This window comes from Myotis lucifugus, unplaced genomic scaffold (assembly GCF_000147115.1).
Source record: "Myotis lucifugus unplaced genomic scaffold, Myoluc2.0 scaffold_1091, whole genome shotgun sequence".
Classification (NCBI taxonomy): domain Eukaryota; kingdom Metazoa; phylum Chordata; class Mammalia; order Chiroptera; family Vespertilionidae; genus Myotis; species Myotis lucifugus.
The window spans coordinates 88653-98444 of record NW_005872139.1 but is presented as its reverse complement, the minus strand read 5'-3'; the positions used below and the strand labels follow the sequence as shown (position 1 = coordinate 98444).

The 9792-nt window shown below is 52.6% G+C and overlaps 1 protein-coding gene across 1 annotated transcript in view; it reads left to right on the top strand.

Moving 5' to 3' along the window:
* The window catches only part of NUP62 (nucleoporin 62), a 20617-nt gene that overhangs the window by 1859 nt on the left and 8966 nt on the right, over positions 1 to 9792 (top strand). The window lies entirely within an intron of this gene.

The window sequence follows — 9792 nt, the reverse complement described above, 5'->3', positions numbered from 1 at the left end:
AGCACTTGCTCCATATTTCCTTGAGTTGGTAGAGGCTACATTATCGCCTAGACATCACTGAGCAGCAGTTAAGGTCATAGATCTGGAACCAGGTTGTTTGGGTTCAAACCCTAGTTGCACCCCACTTACTAGCTGTGTGACACTGGCGAGTTCCCTTATACTTTCCTGTGCCTCAGATTCCTCGTGGTTTAAGGGGTGGGGGTGGGGGGGGCATTAATAGTATCTACTACTCAGGTCTGTTATGAGGATTAAATGAGTTAATACAGGTGCCTGACACACAGAGGCTGTTACTATTATTATTATTGGGGTGGGTATGTTTTATCTTCATTGCTAAGCAGTTAGCGCTTTAAAGCTATAACTGGTGCCCTGGCCAGTGTAGCTCAGTAGATAGAATGTCAGCCTGGACACCGAAGGGTCTTGGGTTCAATTCTCAGGCAATGGCGCGTACCTGTGATGCAGGTTCGATCCCTGAATCCCCATTGGGCTGCATGCAGGAGGCAACCAATCAATGTTTCTCTCCCTCCCTCCTTCCCTCCCTCCCTCCCCTCTTCCTTCCTTCCACACTCTGAATCAATGGAAAAAATATCCTCAGGTGAGGATTAACAAAAATAACAAAAACTGTGGTCTTCTTCCTTTTAAATGAAACTTAAGGACCGACCTCCTTCCACTTGTCAGTAGAGATTTGAGCAATAACGGGGGAGGTTAGGGCAGTGCTGGACAGACTGCTGGCAGTGAGGAGACAGTCAATCTGTCCGCCCCCCACCCCCTCTCTCACACACACCCTCGCGCTTCTGAGAACTTCTAGGTTATGCGCTGGGACTAGGTAGAGGTTTTGTTGTTGTGTTTGTTTGTTTCTTTCTTTCTTTTTTACTTTTTATTTGGAAGTAATTTTAGGTTTATAGAAAAGTCACAAAAATGATAGTCACAAACAACCCTAGGCAGTTTGGCTCAGTGGATAGAGCGTCAGCCTGTGGACTGAAGGGACCCAGGTTTGATCCCCAGCCCTGGTCGGGGCTCATGCAGGAGGCACTTGATGTGTCTCTCTCACATCCATGTTTCTCTCTCTGTGTGTCTCTCCTGCTCCCTTCCACTCTCTAAAAATCAATGGCAATATATCCTCCGATGAGGATTAGCAAAAATAAAAAAATTAAAAAGTTAAAATTTAAAAGCTAGTACAGAGTTTTAGTACACCCCTCACCTAATGGCCCCCATTGTTGCCATTGTTACATTTCTATTAACTAAACTTCAACTTGATGCTGATTTCACTGGTTGTTCCCTAAGACTTTTTTGTCCCAGGATCCCTTCCAAGATGCCATATGACATTAGTCATCACATCCCCTTAGCCTCCTCTGGTCTGCGGCAGTTTCCCAGACTTTCCTTGCCTTTCATGACCAGGGCCAGTTGGGTATTCTGTGGAAAGTCCCTCCGTTTGGTTTCATCTCATAGACTGGGATTATGGGTTTCTGAGAGGATGGTCAGATAGGATTTTTTAAAAATATTTTTTATTGATTTCAGAGAGGAAGGGAGAAGGAGAGAGCAATAGACACATCAATGATGAGAGAATCATTGATTGGCTGCCTCCTGCATGCCCCCCACTGGGGATCGAGCCCACAACCCGCATGTGCCCTTGACCGGAATCAAACCCAGGACCCTTCAGTCCACAGGCCGATGCTTTATCCACTGAGCCACACCAGCTAGGGCTAGGGTGTTTTTTAATAACTGGACGTGAACTTGCTCTGTATGGGAATCATTGCTGGCTGTGTGCAGGGTATGCTGAGAAAGCATTGGGGCAGGGACCTGGTGCCTTTTCTCTCTGCAGCTGTTGGATCCCAACCAGTTCAACCCTGGTGCCGACTGCCCCACCCAAGATCTTGACTCAGTCATGCTGAGTGGGTGCCAGTTCTCACCCTTAGCGGCCGAGCCCTTCCAAGCACATTCTAATTCATGTGCAGTGGGTCCTTAGTGGCTGCCTGTGAACCCAGGTCTTGGCACCCTGAGCCTGCTTTTGTGCCCATCCGTGACGGGACCTGTGGCCCCTCCGATTCAAAAGCCTCCGCCTCCCCCAGCTTGGAAGAGTCCTCCAGGGTCCCGGTACCCAGCCCTTTCTACTCGAGCTGGGGCTGGTGGCATGGGAGGGGCTGTGGGGGATTCTTTTTCAGTTCGGAAGGACCAGATTTGTGGAGTGAGGTGACGGTTGCAGGCAGGTTGCATCACCCTGGCTCTTTGGTGGGAGGCGGAGTGGAGGGATTCTCCGGGGGCCTCAGGCCACCTGGCAACAAGCTCCTGATTAGCGGAGCCCTGGATCCAGGAGAGGCACCAGCACAGCAGGGGAGGGTAGTGGAGGGGGAGGGAGAGCGGCCACCTGTGCAGAACCCTGAGAGTCTGAGAAGCAAGGGTGAGAGGAGCCTCAGATCATAGCGGCTAACCCACTGTCTTGCAAGACTGAGGCCCCAGGAGGTGAAAGGCGATTATACAATCACACTGCTAGTTAGAGCCCAGGCCTCCCAACACTTCACAGCTTCCAGGGCTACAAGCCCCAGGGAGAATCTGTCTGCTCCTCTCAGATCTGACCCCCAGTCCCGGGCATAGCCTGCTGGGAGGCCACCGCGCCTGGCCCTTCGCCTCCAGTTTGCTGCTGCTCAGTTGCCGGATTCTAATGCCTCTGACTTGCCTCTCCCCATCTCCCGTGCCCCAGAGGAGGCCCTCCCCACCTGTGCTATCAGCAACCCCCACTGGTCTCGCGGTTCAGGAGACAGTCTGGCACGATGGGAAGGGCACCCACCGAGTTGGCATCAGCTGGACCCAGGTTCTAATCCTGAGCCTCGGCCACCTCCTGCAAAGTGGGTCAGAGCGAGGGCTCTGGAGCCAGCCTGCTGGGTTCACATCTCAGTGCCAGCCTCTGTGACCCTCAGCAAGTGGCATCTTCTCCCTGTGGCACAGTTTCATCCATAACGTGGGGTAAGAGGACCCACCACTTAGGGTGGTTGTAAGGAAATCGATAAATGTGTGTGAAATTGCTAGAACGGGACCTGCCTAGTTATGAACATTAGTTATTTCTCTCTAAGGCGTGGGGTGCCAGGAAGATTGTGTGAAACGATGTAGGTAAGACCAGCAGCACTTAATAATTCAAGGATCTCTACCTGTTTGTTTCTCTTCCTGCCCCCATCACACTTTGTTCTGTTTTCATGGCTGCCTCCCAGACAATGTTTGTGTACGTGACTGTTTCCCTGAGCGCTTAGAAGGCACGGTCATCCTCCCTACCCCCATCCCTGTGTTGCTGCCTCAGTAGGCGTCGGTTCACTTTGCGGGGAGGGGGGTAATCTTTTTACTGATTTTAGAGAGAGAAACATCGATGTGAGAGAACATCGACCAGTCGCCTCCCATGTGCACCCCAACCAGGAATCGAACCCACAGACCTTTGGTGTATGCGATGACACTCCAACCAACGGAACTACCCCACCGGGGTGGCATCAGTTCACTTTTAAATGAGTTGCTCATGCACAGAGGCTGGGGAGTTCAATACTGTTGTCCCTGAAGAGGCACTAGGGCAGGTATCTGGGTTATGCAGGCCGCGGGGGGCAGAGTTGGAGGTGGGTGTCCTGGCAAACAAGGGCAGCAAGGCCAAGGGCAGCTCGGGGCACAGGTCTGCCACGTGGCCTCTCGGCTCAGAGTCCTCCGAGCCCCTTCCCGTCCCTCACTCCTGCTACTCCTTCTTCGGCAGAGGTAGCCAGGCTCTTAGAACCTAGTTAGGCCCACACTGCACCCTCTGTGTCACCTTCAGTGATCTTCTGTATTAGCTTCTGTGCTCATTGCTCTAAGAAATTGCCACAAACTGTAGTGGTTTAAAACAACACACATTTTTTTTATATATATATTTTATTGATTTTTTACAGAGAGGAAGGGAGAGGGATAGAGAGTTAGAAACATCGATGAGAGAGAAACATCGATCAGCTGCCTCCTGCACATCTCCTACTGGGGATGTGCCCGCAACCCAGGTACATGCCCTTGAACGGAATCGAACCCGGGACCCTTGAGTCCACAGGCCGATGCTCTATCCACTGAGCCAAACCAGTCAGGGCTAAAACAACACACATTTAGTTCCTTTGAGTTCCGGGGACCAAAAGTATAAAATGGTCAGCAGGGCTGTGTTCCTTCTAGAAGCTCCAGGGAGAATCCGTTTCCTGGCCTTTTCCAGCTGCTGGAGGCCACCTGCATTCCCTGGCTCGTCGCCCCTTCTTCTCATCCCTCCAGCCTCTGCTTCCATCGTTACATCTCCTAGTTTTCCTTTGATCTTCTTGCCCCTCTTACAGAGACCCCTGTGATTGCCTAGGGCCGCCCAGATCATCCAGGATGTCTCCATCACAAGACCCTTGTTTCAATCACAGCAGTAGACTGCCTTTTGCCACGTGGGGTCACTTATTCACAGGTTCTGGGGTTCGGGTGTGAACATCTTTGGGGGGGCCATTGTCCAGCCTACCACACCTCCCCTCTTGGAGCCTCAGTTTCCTCATCTGGAAGATACATACTAGGGCCAGCACTGGGATGCCCCCTCCCTTACAGGCCCACAGGGACCACAGGAAAAGTACAGCTGGAGGTAATTGACAGCATGGTGTCCTGGAGCTTGGGGTGTCATCCCTTGCCACTATTTGGCCTCCAGCAGGACACCGTGCCCCCTTGTTGCTGTTGCCTCATCAGTAAAGTGGGGACAGTAGGGATAATATGTGAAAAAGCCTAAAATGGCGCTGGCTCAGTGAGCAGGCCCTCCTCACAGACCCGCAGGCCTGGGGCAGGCCAGCGCAGCCCTGGACCACCCGAACGGAGCAGGTGCTGCTCGGGGCGGCTCATCTTGCTGGGCAGCAATGCCAGCCGCCTGGTGAAGCACTTCTGATTTCACAGAAGTTGGAAACCCAGGTTTTTCTGCAAGATCCAAGTTTTAAAAGGTGGGCAAGTGATTCAGAGAAACGCCAACAAACCACAGCGTGGATAGTTAGGCTCAGGCTGTGGGCCCTCCCGACCCTTGTGTTCAGTGGTTTTCCCGCACCCCAGGCCTGCAGTTCTCCCTGCTCGTAGCAGAGAGCAGGAGGAACCGAGTCCTCCTCCTCCCAGTCCTGGGTCTCAGCCCTCTCTGCTGGACTGACCAAAATTGAAAAGGCTCAGTTCTGGTCAGACTCAGCCCAGACCCACAGAGCCTGGAGGGCAGTGTTTGTGGGGCGCAGGGAAGGAGCTCTAGAGAAAGGTCCTGGGGAGTCAGTGCCTGCTACAGGGGCTGGTGTCTTCGTACCCCACCTGTCCCAGAGGCCACCAGGAACACACAGACTTGAACAACTTGAGTCTCTTGCTCCTTGTAGCCAGGGAGGCCGCCCACCACAGGGATCTGTGAGGTGGCTGAGGAAGGGGGTGTTGGGGTTTATAGGAGCCGGGCTGGGTTGGGTGACTGGGAGGGATCAGGGAAGCAGGGCTTTGCTCTGGACCGGGTGCTGTTAGGAAGCAGGGACAAGTCCATCACTGAGTATTTTGATCTTCTCCAGAGGGTAGCGAAGCACCGTGGTTAGTTAAGAAGCAGCCATCAGCGTTTGGTCATTTTTGTGCTTTGACCAACGTTCATGTTTTTGTCTGTCTGGTTTTTGTCTCGGTCCATCACGATCAGCATGGTCTTGCCGATGGTGCTTTGTGAAATGATGTTCCACATTCCACAGGAGAGCACCAGGGCCAGACTGGCAGGGCTGCTCTTCCCTTTCTCACAGCAGTGTGTTCATCCTACCCAGCAGGGGGAAGGGGTAGAGAGAAGCAGAGCCTGAACCCAGCCAACACCCACTGGGATGGCCAGTCACAGTTGGGAGCTGAGGGAAACAAGAGAGGGAGGTGGAGACAGGCAGGAAACCCCAGCAGGTAAACCTCTCGGGCACCCAGGGTCCCCCAAGTGCCCCCTCCACAGGTGTGGAGAACATTGAGGGTCAGTGGTCAGCAGAGACCTGCGCCTCGGCCTGGTTAGCTCAAGAGTCCTTTGCCCTTCTGCCTGCGCCCGCCCAGGGCAGGAACGAATTCCTGAGGGGGTAGACAGGAAAGAGCAGCTGATGCCCCCCCTCTTCACTCCCAGCCAGAAGCTTGAGAAGGCAGACAGCCCTGAACTGGATCCAGAATGAGACCTAAACTAGCCTGGATGGTGATAGAGGTGGCCCGGGGTGTCATTAGAGAATGGGAAAGGGGTACCAGACATGGCCCATGATGTGTGAAAAATGCCACATTGGAGAGGCTCCCGAGGCCCCAGCTCGGCTCTGGGGCCAGTCCTAACTACCTGTGCACCTTTGGGCAAGTTACCTAAGTTCTCTGAACTTCACTTTGCTCATCTGTAAGATGGGAACACTAACGGCTCCCGCTTCATCAGGTCGTGAGCAGTGCAGGTAAAGCACTGCCAATGGCCCAGCACAGAAAATCCTGGAACCTTAGCGTGTGGGTGACGCCCAGGGACAGGTAGAGGCTGTGGTTGCTTCCATTTCTCAGAATCAAAGCCACCCTGTCCCCACCTCTGGGGGCTTGCACCTGGTTCCCAGAGAAACCGTCTCCATGGTAACTGTCTCTGCCACAACCTGGCCAGGACCTTCCCCTCCCTCCCCCACTGACATCACTGCCTCTCCCCTGGGCCGTTGGTGTTGGTTACAGGAGAGCGGCTGGGAGGGAGCACATATGTGTGGGGTTCTGTCTCAGTGGGTGTGCTTGTTCCTTAGCCTCTCTCCAGGTCTTTTTTGTTGTTGTTAATTTTATTTTTGAGAGAAACCTCAATGTGTTGTTCCACTTATTTATGTATTCGTTGGTTGCTTTTTGTATATGCCCTGACCAGGGACTGAACCCGAAACCCCATCAGGGCCAAGACCTTGTCTTATTCATCCTGACTTTGACATGTATGTTGATGTTGGACAAGTTACTTAACTCGAAAAGGGAGATACTAATGGTACCTCATGGTGGGAGGAGTGAGAGCTAAACCAATTAGTACATGAAAAGCACTTAAAATAGTACCTAGTACATGCCCAGCGTGGCTCAGTGGTTGAGTGTTGACCTTTGAACCAGGAATTCGCTGTTCTATTCAAGTCACAAGCCCGGGTTGTAGGCTCAGTTCTCCAGTAGGGGGTGTGCAGGAAGCAGCCGATCAATGATTCTTTCTCATTGATGCTTCTGAAATCAATAATATATATATGGTACCTAGTATAAAGCAACCCCAGGGCCCACTTATTCCATTGATAAGCACTTAACTGTGATGGCCAGCAGCTAGTACAGACACTGGGATACAGCAGTGAAAACACAAAAATCCTGCCTCTGGTGGAGCTGACATTCTGATGTGGAAACAGACAACAAACATGACATTGAATTTCAGAGTGGTGGTTCTAGAATCTTCCTTCAGATCTACTCTTCTGGTTTTTAACTTTTCTGCGCATGTCTTACCTGATTTGTTATCCCTGTGGGGAAAATTGGCTGTTTGTCCCACCACCTGAGCTCCTTTGGGTACAATTCCAGGCCTCAGGAGCAGAAAGGAGAATGTAATTGCTAATTAGATGTGAAATGACTTCTTGGGGTAGAGATCATATTTTCAAGGGAGCAGGTTGAGTCCAGGAAGCATTTAGGCAGCAGCTTGAGGCAGCAGGCAGTGTCGGTGCCTGGCCAGGTCGGAGAGCTTGCTTCCCCCTCCGTCTCCGTCGGAGCAGGAGCGTGCACCTGCTTACAATGATTTCCAGAATCTAGTGAGTGAGAAAAAGGACAGTGCATCTGGCATGCAGCCTTCTGTGTACAAAAGGGGGGGAGTACAAACTGGGCATTTGCTTAGAGACGCTGAAAATCCCTGGGAAAGAGGCACAAGAAACCGAACAGCTTGTCTCCAGGGAAGAGAGCTGGTGGCAGGGGGACAGGGGGCGGGTGGAGACCACGGTGTTCCCTGTTGTACCTTTTGAATGTAGAACCGTATGAACAAACTGCCTCTTCACAAACAATTCAATTTTCATTTTAAAAATAGCCACCGCCGAGTCATTGGGTGGCTGTGAAATGGAACACGTGGGATGAAGCCTCCTTGGCAGTTACTTTGCAGTAACATTCAGGCATTTAAACAGTAAACACCCAAACGTGCAGGGATCCCTTCATGGGATTTGGCCTGGAGAAAAGACAGGTAGCATGACAGGCAGTGAGGCTTTCCATGGCCCCTCCCCCTGAGGAGCAGACAGACAGACACATGCACCTCCTGTTTGTCTCCACACGGGTCCCTAATACTTATTGCAAGTCAGTTAGACCTGGGAGGTTGGTGTGTGCTGGTCCTGGGGGAGGAGCAGGCTGGAGGGAGTTAGGACTGAAGTCCCAGGTGCGCGCCTCCATCCCACCCTTCCTGTTGGGGAGACCTTGTACTGTGGAAGGAGATGGCCTTCACACGGAGCCGTGCACTGAGCTTTCCGTGCCGCTGTTGTGGCTTAGAGAAACTGCTCTGCCCTCTCTGGCTCTGTGCAGCTGCTACCAGAGCTGGCCATGCTCACCAGGTAGAATGGATGTCTAAGAACTGGACACAAGAGTCCAGGCCACCACCAGCTCCCTCCAGAGACTCCCCCCGTCTCCCAGCAGCCTGGGTGAGTCTTTCAAAACATAAATCAGCCCTAGCCTGTTTGGCTCAGTGGATAGAGCATCAGCCTGTAGACTGAAGGGTCCCAGGCTCTATTCCAGTCAAGGGCACATGCCTGGGTTGCAGGCTCTATCCCCAGTAGGGGGTGTGCAGGAGGCAGCCAATCAATGATTCTCATCATTGATGTTTCTATCTCTCCCTCTCCCTTCCTCTCTAAAATCAATAAAAATATTAAACAAACAAACAAAAAAATCAGCACAGTCCTATCCCGGCCTTTGTGTTGCTGTCTCTGTGGCCTGGAAAGGACACTGCCTTGGCTAAGATCTGGTTTGCAAGCCATTCACTGCTTATTGTATTATCGGTAAATAGCTAATTCCGTGGGGGAAAGTTCACACAGAGCCAGTGCCTGTCCTTCCTGGGCACCAGCGCTGTCAGCAGCTCCACCAGCTGGCCGTGGGCAGAATGCCAGGAGCATTTGCTCCAGTCACGTCACTCCCCAGAACTTTCGTTAATAAGTTGACATTTCCTGCGCTCTGAGGATGCACAGGCACGCGCTAATAAAATAGGCGCCTGACAGGGATCGGACCATTTCCTCTTCACAAAGATCATATGATTCACGAGCTCTGGCCCTTTTTTTGTTTTTGTTTTTGTTTGGGAGACTGAGGCATGGGGATGAAACTAGAATCTGAGCTCCCAGGGCTAAGAGCAGAGAAGCAGGGACTCAGGCTTGATAGGCTGTGTCTTGCCAGGTGACTGACAGAGAAGGACAGGCAAAGGCCCCTGCCCTCGGGGCGCACAGAAGTCCACAGGGCTTACTAATGACAGCTACAGGCCTGCTGCCGCAGCCCCATCCCACCCATCAGCGGACTAGCAGACCTGGATTCATAGTCCTGGGCCCCATCCAGGAGCCCTCGGAATCAAGCCAGGACTCCTTGCTGCGCCCAATGAAGCAGTGTTTCTGCTATAAAGGAAGGGGGCGGGAACGGGGGCAGCAGCTCTCTGGGCCCCAGTGGATGAGCCTCATGGGGGAAGGTCACTCCAGCTTCTGAGGGGGAGCCGATGAAGGGCAGCGGTGGGGTCAGGAAGGGAAACTGCATCATGGCTTTGTCTTCAGGAGATGGACTAGCCAGGCCCCAGCACCCCCTTCCCTCAGCCTACTGCTCCAGCCACGATTGTACAGCTGGCCTGTGTGTGTCACT